The sequence below is a fragment of the Sinocyclocheilus grahami genome, unplaced genomic scaffold (assembly GCF_001515645.1).
Source record: "Sinocyclocheilus grahami isolate Dianchi unplaced genomic scaffold, SAMN03320097.WGS_v1.1 scaffold52.1, whole genome shotgun sequence".
Lineage (NCBI taxonomy): Eukaryota > Metazoa > Chordata > Actinopteri > Cypriniformes > Cyprinidae > Sinocyclocheilus > Sinocyclocheilus grahami.
Genome location: NW_015505231.1, coordinates 858376 through 880064, shown reverse-complemented (window position 1 = coordinate 880064; position 21689 = coordinate 858376). Strand labels below are relative to the sequence as shown.

The window sequence follows — 21689 nt, the reverse complement described above, 5'->3', positions numbered from 1 at the left end:
GCTGTTGCATAACGTCACAATCTTAATGAAATTCTCAGTTATGTTTTATGTAAGTACACTGCAAAAAGTTTTTTAATTAGTCTTTTTTGACTTTCTTCTCAGTAAAAATAGCTGGAAAAATCCTTAAAACAAGAATAATTTACTTGAGAAGTGGCAACGCATCATGTGTCTTTTTGGTGTGAAATCTTTAATGATTTTTGTAAAGTAAATGTAAGATGAACTTTTATATTGTTAGTAATATTTCAAGATGAACACTTACTGGACTGAAGCAACTATAGGCTTGATAAGGTCCACACATCATTTTTAAGTATGAATATCAAATATGATGCATCAAGTTTTTGAGGAACATTTATTTGTTCATCTCAAAAATCATCATTTTATTGCATTGCATTATGTGTTTTGTCTCCACAATAAAAACAAAGTAATAAAAAGTACCGAACTTTGATCATAAAACTAAGCATTTAATTTTCATCTTACTAAGACATCTGACTATAGAGATATAAAGTGACAACTGATATGTACGTAGTCTGCTATACTCTTCTCAAAGATCTTATTGGTTTACATTAAACTGCATCTCGTTGTCACAATTACAAGCAACCAGAATTCCATTTTTTCCCCCCATTTTTGGCCATGTACTCTAAATATAAGCATCTGCACCAAATGGCATATTTTTGCTCAGATTGAGCCTCTGTATAAAATTGAATACGAGCTTCTTATTCTCCTACTGTATGTCATACTAAATGAGCCATCGGATATGATACTCGTATGCAAAAACACATATGCAAACTATTTAGATTTTAGATTTTGTCTAAAGATTCAATAAATTGGAATAGTTTGATTTTTATGACCATTCTTTCATAAATCAGGCTTTACAGGGTTGGTGCATATGTATTTTGTCTTCATGCACTGGTGGATTTATTCCTGTTTCAAGTATAAACAAGTTAGAAAAAGGGAAAACAAAATCTACCAAAATATATGATAAAATATGATAACAGTATTGATATCTATGAAATGTCACTGCTCAAAATATTATTCTTGTTTAAAGATTTTTCTTTCCTACGGGTATGTTTGTGCACGTGTGCCATTAATTACCATTTCTAAGGCGGATGCATGAGAGACTGCTGTATATGCGACAGTCTGCTGTCTATACGCTGTGTGGAGGTCACTAAAGGTTATTTAGGACACACATCCTGTGTCCTCCCCTTTGGGCTGGGGAGTGTGGTCACCAGTGTTGGGGAAAGTTACTTTTAAAAGTAAAGCATTACAATATTGCGTTACTCCATAAAAAAGTAACTTAATTACATTACTTAGTTACTTTTTATGGAAAGTAATGCGTTACGTTTCTTTTGCGATACTTTTTAAATCTGGACAGGGCTTGCTTGTTTGTTTTTAAAATAAAAAAGTTCTATTTTTGGAAAATATAAAAGCCTTTTCACACCAAAAGTGAAATGAATAAGCCTCTGGCTGAAGGGAAAGTAAATTTACGTCCGTAGAGTAGAATGCAGAAGAAGACATTTCAACACACTTCAGCAATAAAAAAAAGACACAATGTTTGTCTTGACTAGAGTAATTTGTGCTTATTAGTACGGTTGAACTGGATCATCGAAGGTCAGAAGCTAATAGAATGGGATTAAATACATAAAGGATATTTGTGATGTTTGACATTTAATTATTGCAGGTTTGCGTCATATTCTAAGTTGCATTATTTTTATTCATTTTGAGGAATACTGAATTTGTGGGGGGGTTTTGTGAGTGAGATGAATTAATGCATATTCATATTAATTTTAGAACTACAGTAACATCTTATGATTTCTCTCAACATGAGGACAAGAGAGCTGTCAATCAATAAATTTGAAAAAAAAAGTAACTTGCATTACTTATTTGAAAAAGGATATTTTCTCTTCAAATTAAAAAGTAATGCGTTACTTTACTAGTTACTTGAAAAAAGTAATCTGATTACGTAACTCGCGTTACTTGTAATGCGTTAGCCCCAACACTGGTGGTCACTGACCTGATTCTGTCAGATCACTTTGTGCTTGTGTGTGAATATTCACGTAACGTATATATGTTAGTGTTAGTGCATATGTGTGCTTTAGGATGGCAGGATGGATCATTATGCCACATATATGCAGTCCATGTACAATTAAATGCTCAGGTTATATCACAGCAAATGGATGCAGATCATAGATTATGTCAGGTCCAAATTGTGTCGACACACATATTGTGTTTATTGACACTGTCTGACACATTTGAAAAGGGTTAATCATGCACACACAATCACACATAGCATTATAAAAAGAACATTTCCACTTTGTTAGTCCTCCGGTCCAGATTCTGCTGTCAAATTGCTATCAAATACAGAGTTCTGGCATGAAACTCTAGATGGCGCAGTACAATAGGTCTAACTCAATATGAACTAATGACATCATTATCACATGGCACAGCTGACTGGTTCTCTCCTGTATCGGTAGCCAATGAGCTCGCTGCTCAACATTCAAATATATGACTAGTGTTTGCTGTAGTAGTGCAGCTTGCTTCAGAAACCCTCCACCTTCCCCAGCTCCACCTGTATAGATCTGCTACGAGGTGATTCATGTATGCTATATGGGGGTTATTTCATGTATGTTATATTTGCAGCAAGTAGCAAGTCTCGCTACTTGCTCTGCCGCAGCAGCAGCGTAGCAGATCTATTCCACCAAGACCAAATTCTTTAACATTGTCATGTACATTACCATGCCAATCCCTCCGAGAGTTGTCATAACAGAAATGTAATTTCTGCATGCATTTGTGTGTTTATTTGTTATGCAGCCTAATACATTCTGATCATTTTAAAAATTATAAATAAATACTTTTCAATTATGTTTATGGCGATTATTGGTGGCTTGCTTTCTTTTGAGATTTACGGATAGTATTGCTCATCACCTTGAATTTGCCTTAAAAAGCAAAATCAAACAAACACAAGTTTGCTTTTTTTTTTTTTTAAGTTGTAATTACACTCACTGATGACTTCAACAGAAGCATTTCCAGAATCTGACTGATGCTGTTTATTGTGAATAGATTCATAGCTAAAGAGCTGTTTTCAGCATGATGAGCATGTTTCATCATATATGCAGCGTTGTATTGAGCAATAAGCATACTGGAGCTATGTGCATTAAAATATGTAAAATACCATGTTTTATGCAACTGAAAGACGTATTTCTTCATGTCTTTTGCACAGTGTGTGTCTGTAGTAAAGCCTGGCTGATTTACACCCATGTCCGCCTGTCAAACTCCACACCAACTCAATCTCATTCACAACAGGAGATCTGTGTGTTCCTCCAAATTAATTCTCTTTGCGCTCTCTCTTTTTTTGAACAGTTTTTACATAATCATTGCTATAATGATAAATATTTTGTGTTATGGAGACTATATGTCTACTGTTCATAGTAAATCCAAGACCTTTATGTCAAAAGAGCATGTTGTTCATTAAAAAAGGCACTTTAGTAATTTCAGATTTTAGTTTACAAAATCAGTTGTAAACTAAGTTGTGATCAGTTGTGTACATTTGGGTATTGTGTTACATATGTTGTTAAATTAATGTTTATTGCATTTTTTAGTGTCGTGTGTTACCATGATGGTGTGTTTAAGGACATATAGAATAAGAGATCTGTAACACTCCATACCGATCTACTGTAGTGTTTTCCTCTAGAGGCTTGTTCTAGAATAGAAGTGTCAGACTTCCAATAATTAAAGGTGTGACATCTTTTCTCAGTTTCTTCTGAGTTTTTCCAATTCTTCTTATTTTCTGTCTGTTATGTTGTGAAAGAGAATGGGTAAAATAGAGTCTGGTAGTGTTTGGAAATACGGATAAGGTATTTCCAAAGTTTCCAAAGTATTTCCAAGTTATAGCGTTCGGGGTTCAGACACACTCTCTCCGTTTAAATCTAGATTAAAGACACATCTCTTTGGCCAAGCATTCAAATAATGCATCTCATAATCTTGGACTGCCGTTATATCTGATCAAATTGACATCCCGTGGTAACTAGGATTTACACAAGCTTCAGTCTGGATCCAGAACACCTGAGAAGAGATGATGCCAACCCCTCAGAGGCCCTCAGATGATGCCAACCCTGAAACAACATACAGAACTACCACATTTTGCTATAAGTTTGATTGCATCATATAATAATCGCTGTTAATAGTGTTCATCGTCTGTTTGATTACGTCTTTAATTGATTACGTCTTTAATTGTTTTTCCATACATTTCTGCCATATGTACATTAACTGACAGTCACCACTGATAAGCAACCACTAAATATTGCAGAAACATAATTTGCTGTAAAGTTGCTTTGCAACAATTTGTATCGTGAAAAGCTCTATACAAATAAACTTGAATTGAATTGAATAAGGGGTCAATCAAGCAGAGAGATTCTTTAATTAAATGCGCAGATTTTCCACTCTTCCCTTCAGTAGCATAGTAACGAATGTCAGTTTGTAATTGAGATTGGTCAAAGGCTCTTGCATGTGAAGTGATTCTCCAATGCAAAGGGTGTCAGTCCTGCTCTTGGCCATTCACCATCCTGGAGAGTTTGGATCCACCCTGCTCCAAAACGTCTGTCTGGAAAGTCCTAGTGATCCTTAAGATCTTGATCACCTGGTTCAGATGTGTTTACAGTTTTTTTTCAACTGCTTACATTTTCAAAACTTTGCCTCTTTTTTTCCCCAAACTTTACACACAAATCCAAGAATTGCACACACAAAATGTAAATATTTGCATTTTTTTGTTTATGCGAATAAAATGCAAATAACATTTCATATTTGTATATTTAAAAATATATAAATTTTAAAACACTGAGCTCATAACATAATTTATGCTGTTATAATTTTGCATACAGTGTAAATGCATTCGTGCTATATTTCAGCTATACTGTTTAACTGTGTAAATGCATCTGATTGCCACTTCAGTCACTTCTGTTTCTTCTGCAGTGGAAAGATCCGTTTTGTAGATACTGATTTCATATGATTGGTAACAGCCCTATATTATCGTATTATATTAAGTGAAATTATTAGTAAAATGTAAGAATTTGATATGAAAAACGATACATGCATTTAATACGGTTAGGGGAAAATGCCCTTTAAATAGGTCAAAAATGACCTGGAAATCAATTTAAATACATTTTTGTATGCAGTATTAAGTCATATAAAACGTAATTTCCCAACAACAAATATGTGGCCAGTGAAAATGCTGAGGGGCTAGTAAATTTGGAAAACCACTAGCCACAGTGGCCGGTGAGTAAAAACGTTAATGTCAAGCTCCGTTGACAAATAAAGATTTTGTGTGTAAGCAGTTGAAAAAAAACTGTAATAAGATGAGGCTAAACTCCAAAAAGTTCCAAAGTTCCAAAAGGTTTTTTTTGCAATGATGCCAAAAAAAGAACAATTTGGGTTACCCCAAAAAAAAACTTTCAGCCATTTTATCTTAGTGTAAAGAACATTTAATTAATCTAAAATGCCTTTTTCAACTATAAATAACCTTTTGTGAATTGGAAAGGTTCCATGGATGTTGAAGGTTCTTCATGAAGCCAGAGATGCCAATAAGAACCTTTATTTTTTATATTTATATTATTTTCTATAGAGTGTAGGAATAATAGCCAGCTTTCTATAATGGCTGGCTATGTTCACACCGCAGCAAAATAAGCTTGTTTGAAATTAAAAGTGTTATTCTGTTCATACACAATTTGCTTATGAATGTTACTCAATTCTATAACTTAAAGACTAGTTACAGAACAGAGAAACAGACAAAGAACAGTTAGCTCTATGCTATACTGCACTGTATAATCTATTCTGCACTAACATTTCTTATTAAAATAGGAAGGACGTTTTTTGACAATAGGCTTCATTTACATCAAAAACTATGATTAGCTACTTGCTAGTAAGTTGCAAACTAGCAAGTAAGAAAAAAAGAAAAGACTTAAATTGTGACCGTGTTTTAGAGTTCATAGGCATCTAGACGGGGACTGCATTTCATTTGGGTATTTAGGTGTCTTTTTCTTATTGAATATTAAATTTTACCCTCAAATGCATTAAATTACTGACATAAAATAGGTTTTTAACTATGTATTTCACATTGGTTTGAAAAATGTTATCAGTTTTGATATTTACTGCAGTTAATGTGTCTGCTGTAGTATGTATAGGACAATCTGAGCCTTTCACTTGCATAATCTCAAACACTAACTTTATGTAGACATAGCCGATGTTAAATTATATTGAACCTCTCATAAGAAAATATGCATTGCTCTGAAAGCCTTTGTTGAACTTTGACCTTTATACAGCATATTTTTTACTTTATTGTCCACGTGCAGTAGCTGTCCAACAGGCTGGTCTGAAATCAGCTGAGAGGCTTATTTTCCAAATTTACCCTCAAATGCATTAAATTACTGACATAAAATAGGTTTTTAACTATGTATTTCACATTGGTTTGAAAAATGTTATCAGTTTTGACATTTACTGCAGTTAATGTGTCTGCTGTAGTATGTATAGGACAATCTGAGCCTTTCTCTTGCATAATCTCAAACACTAACTTTATGTAGACATAGCTGATGTAAAATTATATTGAACCTCTCATAAGAAAATATGCATTGCTCTGAAAGCCTTTGTTGAACTTTGACCTTTATACAGCATATTTTTTACTTTATTGTCCACGTGCAGTAGCTGTCCAACAGGCTGGTCTGAAATCAGCTGAGAGGCTTATTTTCTGCCTGAAGAGAGAATTCCTGGTCTGCAGTGCACAATGCCTGGAAGTCCACACTGTTCCAAGTTCTGGTGCTGGTGGATTGACATTAAGAGCACGAGGCTCTGAGCAATTTTCTGTGGTCAGGCTGCAGTTGTAATCTAATCATCTAAACTCCATTACACGCAGACGTGGAGATCAGACTGTAATACAATCAGACATGACTGTCACACTATATCTGCCCCTTACCCTCTTGGTCCTGTTCTGTTTGCTCACATTATTCTTACATTACATTCACTGAATCCTGTGAAATCAATTAATCAGCTACAAATAAAGAATTAAAGGTCAGAGGCCAACTCAGCCCATCTCATACTACAAACTTTTTTTAGCATGCCACTTTTTTATGATCGACATCATGTAACATGTTGAAGGTTAAAAATATATTGCTTGCCCCAATTCTCTCTGCTCTCCATTATTTTTTTCCATTGCTTGTTCCTCGTTGTAGATGATAAAGTGATGGGTGGGTGGCCTGTGCTCCTCTCAGACTAGAGTTACATAACTTAATGAACTACTAAATGGCTATTGAAGTGTAGCTCCCTGTAACCAGTGGTGTATAAAGTACCTGAAAACCATACTCAAGTAAAAGTACAGATATCTTACCAGAAAATGACTTTGGTAGAAGTTAAAGTCACCGTTTAGAATATTACTTGAGTAAAAGTCTTAAAGTATGTGATATTTATTGTACTTAAGTATGAAAAGTATTTTTTAATCTTAAACATACTGAAGTATTGAAAGTAAAAGTACAAGTAAATGCAAAATGGAAAAGAAGCACAAAAAAACAATATATATATATATATATATATATATATGTATATATAAATGCTCGTGCACAGCTTGAGAAGCAGTTTTAACTCTTTCTTCCATTTTGTATTTTTGGGTAAGAATAAGAAGCACTTCATCTGGTACTTAGTGTCTTTCATTCCAACATAAGAAAACATTTTCGGAATCTGCATCTGAAATAGCATTTAGATGTATTTACACAGTTTATGTATCTTAGAGGGGACATGGATGCATTTAACCTGCAGTTGCAGATGCATAAATAATGTTTTGTTTTTAACATAAAACGTTGAATACTGATATTTGAAATTATTTAAAACATGAAAAAAATAGTAGAAATGTGAAATTAAAACCGCCAGTAGGTGACAGCAAGTGACTGTTAATGAGTGAGTCACTGAGATTCAACCGATTAATTCAAACGACTGATTCATTCAGAAACAAAGCACTTGACTGTGTAAATGAGTGAATCACTGAATCATTTATTCAACCGATTCGTTCAAAAAGCTGATTCATTCAATAAGTAAACACCGTCCATTGCTCAGAGATGCAAAACAGTGCTGTGATCTTTGTTTGGAACTATTTTCGTTAGCAAAATTGAGCAAAACAAGCAATATTATGTCACTTATTGCTTTACTGAACTTGTATAAAATGATTATTAAATGTGTTATCATGCTGATATCTGAATGCAGAAATCATGCTGATCTCTGAATGCAGAAAACGGTACTCTTTGCGTGATATAGATTAAGTTAACTATATTAAATTATATAAATATAAAAAGCATACAGAAGCATTTTTGCCATCTACAATTTAGAATGCCTGGAATTTTGAGTTTTAGTAGACTAATAAATCACGTGCGTGCATTCTGTGTGTGATTTGGTGATACAGCTTACTTGATAATGTCAGATCGCACATCAGTACAACAACACTTACCATATTATCGCAGACGATGCTGTATATCGCACACCCCAGCCCCCACCATCTGTAGGTGTGCACTTATTTGCGTATGAGCAACGGTGTTTTTAGGAGTCTTGCATGCGCCAGACCACTGATTCGTCAAACCTGCTTTCCTGCAGTCCGTGTTCTTCTGACTTCTGACTATTTTGTTGTAAGTAACGAATATGCTTTGGAGTGTATCGGAGTAAAAGTATACCTTTTAATTAGAAAATGTAGTGGAGTAAATGTAAAAGTTGGCTGAAATATAAAAACTCAAGTAAAGTACAGATACAGATACCAAAAAATACTGTAATGTACTGTAATGAAGTATTATTACTTCGTTACATTACACCACTACCTGTAACGGCCCCTCTTCTCCATGGGAGTCTGACGTTTGCGTCATAATTAATAATAACTGCATGACGGTAACTGTGCAGGGATCTGGTAACCTGGTGAGGTGTGGACACTGGCCGAGTGAGGACAGACGGAGGAGAATTACTTTGAGTGCTGTAGATTATTAATCTGATTTTGCTGCTCCGAATGGTTAGGCTGGTTTTACTGCTTGTTCCCCCTCTCTTTTTTTTTTTTTTTTTTGGAGAGGGATATAGATCATATAATTGAGGGGGTACAGGGTATAATTATAGTTTAGGAGAGTATGAGGAAAATGCTCAGTAGGGCAAGCCAACTTAGAGAACTTGAACAATATGGAACAGAATCAAGCAGTACAGATCGGTTGGGATAAAGATGTACGCAGATGTTTGCATTAATTAGCATATTTCTAGCTGCTATTTCCCATATTTTTAAGCATTAGGCTTTCAGTGAGATGCTGTAATGCACATCTGGGTTTGTGTGTAGCTGGTATTCCCTACATTATGGGAACCAAATGTTTTTTGGTCTCTATGTAGAAAACAGCTTAGAAATCATACAGAATGTTTTTTTTTTTGTTTTTTGGAAAATCTAAAAATGCAGAACTTTTTGTGTGATGGTAGGGTTAGAAGATAGAAAATACAGTTTGTACAGTATAAAAACCATTATGCCTATGGAATGTCCCTATAAAAATGGAAACACAACAGTACAACAGTAATATTGTAAAATATTGTAATACTTTTTAATATGTTAATATATTTATTTAAAAAAATGTAATTTATTCCTGTGATCCAAAGCTGAATCATTACTCCAGTCTTCAGTGTCACAGGATCTTTCAGAAGTCATTCTGATATGATGATGTGATGCTCAAGAAACATTTCTTATTATCGTCAATGCTGAAAACAGTTGTGCTGTTTATTGTTCGTGTGGAAAATGTTTCTTAGATTCTTAGATGACTGAAAAGTTCAGAAGAACAGCACTTATACGAAATAGAAATCATTTTACTTTTGTTTTCTTGCACAACCATCCGAATGGTTGGGCGGTTTTTTCTTCCTTTTTCCCCCCCCTTTTTTTTTTTTTTTTTTGAGAGAGAGATATAGATCAATATCAGTCAGGGCTGACTGGTATAAATCAGTTCATAAATCATTCTTCAATGATGAAAGCACACCTCGTTCAATCCAGTTTTGCTTGCTGGCTGAGAAGGAATACATGATGTGTCTGAGTTACATAAGGAATCTAAAGAGCAAGTCACAGCAGAGTCAAAGTGAGAAGTCACAGGAGAATCACTATGAAGTCACTATGGTGATCTCACAATAATGATTTTACAATAGAATCCCAATGAATCTGAAATGGATTCACAGTGATATCACAATATAGTCAAAACAGGAGCCACAATGAGCTTTTCAGACATATTTTATATTCTAGTGATCTTCTGATATTGCTTTTTATAATTTATTCATTTAAGTGTCTGATAAATGATATGCAGGATCATAAATATAATTATTTTAACTTTAATAAATAAAAAAATATATATTTTATTTTAGCAACAATGAAGCTTGTCAGAGACTAAAACCTTTTTTAGATTCTAATGATAGTCCAATATTGCATTGTTATGATTTATTATTTTTATGATTAAGAGTCTGATCGCTGATATGCAGAATCAAAAATTATTTTAACTTTATTAAATAACATATTTTTAATATTATAATACATACTATTCATAATGATTTATTATTGTTGTTGTTGTTATTATTATTGTTATTATTATTCGATATTGCTTTTTAAATATATTATTCTTATATTTAAGTGTCATGTGTGATATGCAGAATCAAACATTTTAGAATTTTTTTAAAACTTAAAACTTTAATAAATAATAAATAAATAAATAATAATAAAAAAAATTAATATTATAATACATAACATTCATTATGCTTTTTTTATTGTTAGCATTATTATTATTATTTGCAACAATGAAGCTTGTCAAAAAAATCTTTTTTTATATGAGTAATCATGAAGATACTGCCAAAACACAGTTGAGCTTGTGGAGGCTAAAATCTGTTGTTTTCTCTCAGAAATAAAGGTCAGGTATCTATAGAGAATTACACTGAAGTGAAATTTTAAACCTTACAGATTAAATCATCTCTGTTTTCTGTATATTGAAGGAATTTTCCTGCTGTTTTGACCATCCACAGGAGGTTCAGCTTAACTTTAAGACAGACTTCACAAAACGTTTTGTAGAGCGATTCCTCACTGGAACAATGTGTACGGCAGAAAAAGCGTTTGATATCCATCCGTGGCTCTCTGAGGGTAGGAGGTCCCTCGGGGTAAAATTCAATCAAACACACACACGGCTCGCCACAGAAAACACACTACTTCTCATTACTAATGCATCATCCCGCTCAGGAAGAAAGAGCAATCAACATGCATATTCATTTAGCTTTTTAAATATTACTGTCCAGCCCTTTAAGGCTTTGAAGACCATTTTACGGTAAGGATGAGAGAGAAACAGAGACCGAGACAGGAAAAGAGAGATAAAGAAACAGTAAAATAACCAAATATGCAAAAGAAATATTGACTGCCACGAGGGAAAGAGAAAGTAAGACAAGGCCATATTGCCTTGCTTTATTGCTTTAGAAGTGGAATTGAGTTTGTGTGTGAGATCAGCTACTATGTCACACTTCTCCAAGTACACACTTATAATTGAATTGAATTGGCTCTGATATACTTTGACGAATAATAAGTAGTGACAGTGATGGGTTGTTAGACTGGTACACACACACACACACACACACCTTTTTCTGTCAAACAACTACACTTGGCCCTAGATCTGTGCCACAACACACAGTCTGACACAGTTTACTGCTGTCAACATGCATTTAGTTACCTCACACACACACGCACACACACAACAACAACTACCCATTTGTTGAAGGGTGTATCTAACTTTGGTGCCTCGACCCACACAGTCACAATGCCATTAAATAGCCAAAAAATTCATAGGCAGTTCACATGGCCTTTGAAAGCATTTAAACATTAAAAATTATATCAATAAATTATGAAATTTCTTCAGGAAATGTAAAAGCCAAGATCTGTTTAATTTCCTTTGTTTTGTTATTAGTAATAATTAAGGGTTTCTATTGTTGGTGTGGGAGAGTATGAGGAAAATGCTCAGTAGGGCAAGCCAACTTAGAGAACTTGAACAATATGGAACAGAATCAAGCAGTACAGATCGGTTGGGATAAAGATGTACGCAGATGTTTGCATTAATTAGCATATTTCTAGCTGCTATTTCCCATATTCTTAAGCATTAGGCTTTCAGTGAGATGCTGTAATGCACATCTGGGTTTGTGTGTAGCTGGTATTCCCTACATTATGGGAACCAAATGTTTTTTGGTCTCCATGTAGAAAACAGCTTAGAAATCATACAGAATGTTTTGTTTTTGTTTTTTGTTTTTTGGAAAATCTAAAAATGCAGAACGTTTTGTGTGATGGTAGGGTTAGAAGATAGAAAATACAGTTTGTACAGTATAAAAACCATTATGCCTATGGAATGTCCCTATAAAAATGGAAACACAACAGTACAACAGTAATATTGTAAAATATTGTAATACTTTTTAATATGTTAATATATTTATTTAAAAAAATGTAATTTATTCCTGTGATCCAAAGCTGAATCATTACTCCAGTCTTCAGTGTCACAGGATCTTTCAGAAGTCATTCTGATATGATGATGTGATGCTCAAGAAACATTTCTTATTATCGTCAATGCTGAAAACAGTTGTGCTGTTTCCCCCCCCATAATTCTTTGATAAAACAATGCAATTCATTCACTCAGCAGCACAGCCTGACCCAATCTCTACAAAGTGCTTGCGAAGCAATAGTGTGTGTGTGAACCTGTTCAGTTTAACCTGATTGATGCTCTCTCACACACACCAGCAGCTTTCTGACCTTCAAACCACCTCCAGTCGCCGTCCCCCCCTCTCTCTGCTCTTCAGATGGTATGACCCTTTTCAATCCCTATCTGAGCACAGTCAGACTGGGACAGTGCACCTGCAGAAGAGGGGTGTTCACCAATGCTCATGCAGCTCTCTAATTGGGCTGCATAGGAGAACCGGAGTGAAGGAGAAAAAAAGATAAAGTGCAGCAAATGTTGTGGAGTATGATTGTAAGACAAAGGGAAGATGAGAGGTTTTCACAGTTCAGTTATTGATGCAGTTACTTCTGTTTTGGGAGAAGGGCGATGGATGAAAGGGGGAAAAAGGCATGAGAAAAGACAGGACGGAGGGAGAGATGAAGGCATGTATGATGTCTAACACAGAGACCAGCTGCTCAACTGTCACACTTAATAACCCTCACTCTTATTTCCTCTCTTCTTATGCCTCTCTCTCTCTCTCATGATGTGCTGATGCTGTCAGTGTGAAAGCATGTTTCAAAAGAAGTGTGTGTACAGTATGTCATAGAGTTGCTTGTTGTGGTTATTTTGAGATAAACTGGTGTGTATGTGTTTAGGATGTAAGGTGGTTAGTAATGCAGCTGTATGAGAGCTTGTGTGCATTAAAGGGGTTGTTCAGCCAAAAAAGACAGTTGTGTCATTGTTTGCTCACCCTCATGTCGTTCCAAACTGCATGACTGACTTTCTTCTGTGGAACACTTGAGGAGAATTTTTGAGTATGAGTTGCCTTGTCTTTTTCCATGTAATTGCAATGAAAGCTTTCAAGCTTCAAAAAGGACACAAATACCTCATGAAAGTAGACCACATGGATCAAAAAAAGAGAGAGATTATATTTCAATCCTTTTGCATTCTCTCACTAAACATTGCCCTGTGAAACTTGGCATTCACTTGCAAAACTTTTGTGGTGAGAGTAATACGGTGGGAGGAAAAACTAGATTTCAGTGATTTTTGTGAGTTAGGAGCAGGGAACACAATAGTTTTGCGAAGAAACGCAAATGTGTTGCGAGAGAATGCAAATGTTTTGAGAGCGCACAAAGTTTATCAAGGGAACACAATAATTTTGCAAGGCAAAGCAAATGTTTTTGAGAGAGAACACAAGGCTTCCCTAGAGAACACAGTAGTTTTGCGAGAAAAATAATAGTTTTACAAAAGAATGCAAAGGTTTCAAGGAGCAAACGTGGAGTATCTCAGGGGAACACAATAATTTTGCGAGGTAATGCAATACTTTCGCGAGGGAACGCAACAGTTTTGCGAGATAATGATATTTTGATATTTTTGTGATATTTTGCAAGTAAATGTAAAGTTCTAAGGGGAACACAGTTGTTTTGGTGAGAACACAAATGTTTTAGCAAGAGAATATAATAGTTTTGCAAGAGAACGCAATTGTTTTGCGAGACAGTTCAACATTTCTTGTTGAAACACATTAGTTCTGTTAAAGAACGCAGTAGTTTTGCAAGAGAACGCAAATTATTCACAAGCGAACGTACAGTAAAGTTTGTCAGGGGAACACAATAATTTTGCAACGGAATGCAATCGTTTTGCGAGAGAACACAAATCTTTTGTGAAAGAATGCAAAGTTTCTCAGAGGAATGCAGTACTTTTTCAATACAATTCAGTTTTATTTGTATATTTGTATTTATAAAGCAGCTTTACAGACAATTTCTGTTATTACTGTGTTAATTCTTTGTTATTCCTGTGTTATTTCTGTTGTCACTGAGTTATTAATGTGTTATTAATGTTTTGTTAATGTGTTATTAATGTTTTATTAATGTGTTATTACCGTGTTATTACTACTGTGTTATTACTGTTTTATTACTACAGTGTTATTTCTGTGTTGCTACTGAATTATTACTGTGTTATTACTGTGTCATTCCTGTGTTACTTATGTGTTATTACTGAGTTATTCCTGTTATTACTGTGTTATTACTGAATTATTTCTGTGTTATAACTGTGTTACTGCTTTGTTATATCTGTGTTATTCCTGTGTTAATGAGTTATTCCTGTGTTATAACGGTGTTATTACTGCATTATTCCTGTGTTATTACTGAATTATTTCTGTGTTATAACTGTGTTACTCCTTTGTTATATCTGTGTTATTCATGTGCTATTACTGAGTTATTCCTGTGTTATAACTGTGTTATTACTGAATTATTTCTGTGTTATAACTGTGTTACTCCTTTGTTATATCTGTGTTATTCCTGTGCTATTACGGAGTTATTCCTGTGTTATAACTGTGTTATTACTGCGTTATTACTGAGTTATTCCTGTGTTATTACTGAGTTATTCCTGTGTTATAACTGTGTTATAACTGTGTTATTACTGTGTTATTACTGCACTATTCCTGTGTTATTACTGTGTTATTACTGTGTTATTACGGTGTTATAACTGTGTTATTTCTGTGTTATTACTGCATTTTCGGTGTTATTTCTGTGTTTATTCATGTGTTATTACTGTATGGCAGAAATTTACAGTAAGATGTAAGTGAAAAGCATTGAATTGTTTTTCCCCTCCAGAGCTCATATTTTTCCATTACTATGTCCACTTATGAACTCCATAATATTTCAGGTTTTTTGAAGCACACAAGTCATATAGACCACTTTTACAGTATGGTGATTTTGTGTGCTTTTTTAAGCATGAAAGCTCCAGTCCCTATTCATTTTAGTTGCATGAAAAATAAAGACCAGCACAGTCTTTAGAATTTCTCCTTTGTTTTTTTTTTGTACATAAGAAATAAAATCGTTTGAAATTACTTTAAGCTTTGTAAATTATACACTATTTTTCCACCTTTTGAAATTTAGAAAGGTTTAAAATTGCTTAGTCTAGTGTTGCTTTTCTTCATGCAGATGAATCTAAATCAGACACAGCTTTTGCAGGATTTGACCCTCCGATTTCCACAGAGCAATGAAAAACAGCTGGATTTGAGGACATCTGAAAACATCTGTCACATGCACGAAGGTCAAACCAGCTGAGTCTTACCCACACACATCCCGCCTACAGCTTGTCTATCTCAGTAGACATAATTTTTGGAAAGTCACATAGCCGATTAGATTTAGATTTCAAACACACTCATTGCTTTGACTTCCAAAGGAAACAGGTGTACTGTAGAAACTAGGGGTATCAATACAAACCTTCTTAAATTTAGTAAACCTTAAAGGAATAGTTCACCCAGAAATGAGAATTCTGTCATCATTCACTCAAACTCATGTTATATGCCATCAAGCTTCAAAAAGCATTCAAAATCACCATAAAAGAAATCCTACACACTACAGGATATTGTCTAACTTCAAGAAGATACTTTTCCGGCACTTTTGTATCTTTTTTCAGGCTTTAAAGGTCTCAGGCTTCAGTTCCCCATTCATTGTGAATGCATGGAAAAGAGTGACAAACTTTTGTGTTCAACAGATGAAGTCAAACACTATGGAAGGACATGAGAGTGAGTAAGTGCTCGTTTTTGAGTGACCTATATCCCTTACATTGTGTATTTCGCGGAATGTCTGATGAAAAGAACATTTTATGTGAAAAACACAGCAAAAACAAAATTCTCGCCATGTATGCATTCTAGGGTTAAAGACATGTATTTACAGAAACAAGCATACATATGTCATCCTGCTATGCTTGACATTTCAGTGTCTCTGCTCAGACCACATGTACTATCTGCCTTGTGACATTTAAACCTCTTTCAGATGGAAGGAGAGAGGTTGAAAGGGCAATGTTTTCCACTGTTCTGAGTTTTTCGTATTTTCGGGCTTTCCACTCCATTTCCTAAAAAGCATATTTCGACCTGAGATGTCTTTCTCTCTCTCACTCATTCTCTATGTAACTGCCATTCACCATTGTACTTTTCTCTTTCTACTTTAATCATACTCCTTTCACACAGGCATCAATGCATGTTTGATTGACATATTCTACTACAGCTTTATGATTGGTGCATTTGCAGGAAGGAAGCTTCCTGTTGCTAAATTGCCATGGCGGCATGCCGATTTAAATCCCTCCAAAGTGCCTTGAAGTGACTTTAACTGAAAGTTTCACCAGACCAAAATACAGTACAAACTTTTATTAGCTTTGGACAAGGCTTGGAAAGAATTCACAATCCAATTTTTTATTATTATTTATTCATTCTTCATTCAGTTTTTTTAATTCATATTTACATTATTTTATTATAATTGACATATATTTGGCCATTAAATTGACTGTTACTTATTTTAAGTTTTTCAATAACATATTAATTGATATCAATATTTATTTGTATATATATATAGTATAAAACAAGTGTTTTTATAATTAAAACCTAATTTTTATAATTAAAACCACTTTAAATAATGTAGCCTTTCATGTTATAAAATGTCAGTCTATTGGAAAGTAACTTTTTTATTTATTTCCCAAAGCCAATTTTAGTGCATTTGGAGGTTGTGTGAATGTATCAAGAGATGGGAACTTACATGAGCAACCTTCACTATGTCTGGTGTGCAATGGCCTTTATTTAAAGCATTGATTTCAAATATTGTCCTGTTACAACACACAAACAGCTCATTTCAAATAATACCCTTCCTTTCTGACCTTTAAGAGATCTTCAAACATTTTATTTGATCTTTTTCTTTCTGGAGTATCTGGTCCTCTTGAGATTCCACATTTTCTAAGATGACCTTTCAGCGGTAACATGCTGTATGCAGAAAGTCACGCTGTAATAATCATATTAATTAGGAGAAATACAAAGGGCTTTAATAGCCTTGAGATCCTACCAGGGCAAAACATCACAGTGAAAAATTATTAACATCTTAACAACATATTTAGATGTTTGAAGAAAATGTTTTTCCTGTCACTGTTACATTGTAAGAGTGATGCATTTTATTGGGTGTTTTTGTAGCAGGATCCAATGGTGATTGGGGTGACTGTTTACCAGCAAAGTGTATATATATATATATTTTTTAATTTTATGAAATTTCATTTTGTAGGCAATAGCTTAGAAATGTATGAGCACTTCTGAAGCCACATGATGTCTTGTGTCTTATTTTCTAGTAAAAATATCTGAAAAACAAGATAAATGTACTTGAAAAGTAAAACCACATAAGATATTAAGACTTGTTTTCAGAGAAAATGTCTTTAAGTGAATTTGTCTTGTTGCAATTGCACTGGCAACTTTTAACATGAAAACAAAAATAATACTTTTTTTTTTTTAAATGGAAAAGGCCAGCCATAGCAGCAAGACATTAATATTAAACATTCATATTAAACATCCTATGCAATGTTGCTTCTCAAATGCAGTTATCTTGTTTTGAATAGTTTTAGATATTTTGTCTAAAAAGACAAAAATAACTGTTAGAGATAGTAGTTCTGCAGTGAGTTTACATAACAGACCATCCTGCCCGCTAACAGATCCTGATTACTGGTTCTGTAGCCAGTTTAGCTTCAGGCTCAGTGCAGAAATCACCTCTGATCTGTGGCAACATCAAAAGAGTTCAGATCAGTGAGCATTACAACAGGCCTCAGATCAGTTTAACCCTGTTACGAAGACGTGTCAGTGATGAAATGAATGATCTGTCTTGCTGTGGCTTCAGAATATTGGGGTAATGTCCTCCTGCTTGTCTGCTGTGTTTAGACCAATCTGAGTCTGAAGAGTGTGTGCGTGTGTGTGTGTGTGTGTGCGCGCGCGTGTATGTGTGTGTGTGTGGTGCCCACAGCTGCTGGGGTCAGCCGAAGGGCGCTGGAAGCGGTTGATAAGATGGGTGTGATCAAACTTCCACTTCATTACACTTTACACACACGATGCAGCCACAGTAAATGTCTGGTCAGTCACACTGGTGCATATTCTCAAGAGCATAAGTGAAAAATATTAAATCTATATCTGCCATAAAATATATATGTGTGTGTGTGTGTGTGTGTGTGTGTGTGTGTGTGTGTGTGTGTGTGTTGGACAACACACACTGTTGTCCAAAAGATTGGAATAATTTAGATTTTTTAAAATGTTTTTTTAAACATATTTATTGAAAAGAAGTGTTTTACGCTAAAGTGTTTTATTTGATCAAAAATACAGTAAAAGCAGTAATATTGTAACATATTCCAATTTAAAATAATGTTGTTGTTTTTTTTTTGTAAAATATAATTTATTCCTTAGGTTGGCAAAGTTTCAGCAACTTTTCATCAAAAGCTACAGTAGAGACATTTATAATAATACAAATAAATGCTGATTAATTGTTTGGTTGTGTGTATACAGCTGCAATCAAAACGATTCAAATACCTTGACCTGCAAGACATTGTGCTGCTATGAAAAATTATTATGAAAACAATTCAACCAAGGCATCAGTTAACTATTATAGAAAGTTTATTAATAAACATTTGAGGGATTCTGAAAATGTAAAGTTGATGAAAAATGGAAAAATGGTTGTACACATTCATGTACAACAACTACATTTTTGTACACATTCATGTTCAAAAATGTAGTCAGTGTGTGTGTGTGTGTGTGTGCGCTTGCTATAATACTATATGACTTTCACGTATGTATAGTATTATAGTATTCAATATATAATAACACAAATTAAAAAAATTTTATGAAAAAAGAATTTAAATAATTTTGTAATATTTACTTTTTATTTATATTTCAATAAACTGGTCACATCTTTTTTGTAAAATAGCCTTTTATCCTTTTTGTCTTATTGAAATGTATCATATTTATGAAACATTATTCATACCACCAGTGCTAGACTGCGATTACAGTAACAACACTGATAAAAAATATATGCACAGACATATGGACATTCACGTCATCCTCAACACACACACACATTTTGATGTGATGGATGTGTTTTTCATAGATGGTCTGTCATATTAACCCGCCTTGACCCCCCACACACACACTGACACACACATGCTGTCTGCCAAGAACATGATTGGCACATATGGCACAGAGTCTTTTTCTCTTAAACGCATACGAACAACGCAATGTCTCATCATCAAATGCAAACAGTGTGACAACTCATGCTGTTGCACTCATTAGCTGCACATATGACCCCTAAGATCTGTATCTTTAGAAATGCAGCAAAAACATGCTTATATCAGCAGTAAAATCATCTGTGTAAGAAATGTGTCTCTCCAGAGCAGGTGAAAGAAACGGAAGAGTTTTTGCCTGAAGGCGGTTCCAGAAGCGTTTGGCTGCTCGGCCAGACAGCAAAGATGAACTGTAAGATTTACTGTACGATGAACACGAACATCTCTCCACCTGTCACGAGCAAGCTGTCAATCACACACACGGTTGAAGTGTGTAGTTGAAAATATATTCAATTTGCTGTGGTTTTGTATTTGTCTTCACAGCTGACTAGAAAGAAAAATGGTGGAAAAAGTTTTGAGATGTATTTATTTAATTTCCTATATTATTAAAAAGATTTGAATTAAACTGTAAAATCATTACTTTAAGAAGTTCACTTTTATCTGATCAACTCGCCTCTACCTGATAAAATTATTTTGTCAGCGTAAAAATATTGCCAGATTGATTAAAATCAATCAAACTGATTAATGATGTAGATGTTTTTAAGACTTATTTTTGCCTTTATTATGATAGGAGAGATCAGAGCTGACAGGAAGCAAAGTGAGAGAGAGTTAAGGGGGGGCAGGACCAAGAAAGGTCCTCGAGTCGGGATTCGAACTCGGGACGCCCGTAGCGCAATGGCATTGTATGTCAGCGCGCGCTGCTCACAAGGCTATCGCGCTGATATGAAGTACATTTTTAAGGTAGCTTTTAGAGTGTTTCATTAACAGTGTTGGGGAAAGTTACTTTTAAAAGTAATGCATTACAATACTGCGTTACTCCCTAAAAAAGTTAACTAATTACGTTACTTAGTTGCTTTTTATGGGAAGTAATGCGTTACGTTACTTTTGAGTTACTTTTCAAATCTGGGCAGGGCTTGCTTGTTTGTTTTTATCATAAAAAAGTTATTCTTTTACAAATGTAAAAGCCCTTTCACAACAAAAGTGAATGAATACGCCTCGTGCTGAAGGAAATGTAAATTCACGTCTGTACAGTAGAGGGCAAACTCAAACAAATTGCATGAAGCACATGACGCAGGTGAAGAAAGTTAAACACTGTTCATCAATAACATAATCAGTAATGAAACGCAAATGTGTCATTTTTGCATAGTATGGCTGAATTGGATCATCGAAATAAATAATTTTATCAAATAAATAATATTTGTGTTGTATAATATATTTAATTATTGCAGGTTTGTATAATATTCTGAGTTTGCATTTGATGGTTTTTATTCATTTTGAGGAATACTGATTCTGTTTTTGTGCAGGTGAGATGAGTAAATACATGTTCATATTTAGTCTAGAACTACAGTAACATCATGTTCACAGAGCGCACACAACGTCTCTGCACTTGCTCCTGATTTCTCTCAACATGGCAACATGACAGCTGTCAATCAATACATGGCAAAACAAAGTAACTAGCGTTACTTTTTTGAAAAAGTAACTCAGATATTTCCTTCTAAATTACACAGTAATGCGTTACTTTACTAGTTACTAAAAAAGTAATCTTGCGCAACTTACATTACTTGTAATTCATTACCCCCAACGCTGTTCATTAATAACTTGTAATTCTTTAGAAAACCTTTATTTTTAAGAGGGTAAAGTTGTTTTGTTTGGCTGCAAAACTTGCCACCATTATGCCAGGGTGTTTGTGGGTGATGATGACAATAAGCTGCATGATATTATTAAAGTCCACAGCACAAACAATGTGGCTTGAGCTACAAGCCTGAGTTTATTGCTTTGTGTATATACTCACCTTAGCTATGATTAAACTGTGATCCTGGCTGTTGTAAACATGACTAATAACAATTATAATTGGAAATATGATGCTTATTTAAAGCATATGCTTCTGCAAAAGGTCATGACTCCATGATT

The 21689-nt window shown here is 34.4% G+C and overlaps 1 protein-coding gene across 2 annotated transcripts in view; it reads right to left on the bottom strand.

Annotated features, from left to right (window-relative positions):
- LOC107583263 (protein shisa-9) overlaps positions 1 to 21689 on the bottom strand; it is a 67876-nt gene that overhangs the window by 9869 nt on the left and 36318 nt on the right. The gene's annotated exons all lie outside the window — the stretch shown is intronic.